The following is a 253-nucleotide window of genomic DNA, read 5'->3' as shown; positions in this document are numbered from 1 at the left end:
GATTTACTGAGGCAGGGACCCAGCATCCAGCACAGAGCCTGGCCTTCCACGGGCTTCACAAACAGCGAGGCGGCTGTGTGGGCGGGTGGAGATGGGGTGGGGGCTGAATCCTCTTTCTCCTCCAACACAGCCGTTCCTACTCTATTCTGAAACACCCTGCTCTTGACTCTGTTAAAAAATAAAGCTGGCTTTGGGTCTGAGCTCTCTTCAAGGAAGCTGGATTTCGCAGTCCAAGGCAGAGGCGGGGCGGCGT

This window comes from Pteropus vampyrus, unplaced genomic scaffold, assembly GCF_000151845.1.
Source record: "Pteropus vampyrus isolate Shadow unplaced genomic scaffold, Pvam_2.0 Scaffold377, whole genome shotgun sequence".
Classification (NCBI taxonomy): Eukaryota; Metazoa; Chordata; class Mammalia; order Chiroptera; family Pteropodidae; genus Pteropus; species Pteropus vampyrus.
This window is presented reverse-complemented; position numbering follows the sequence as displayed.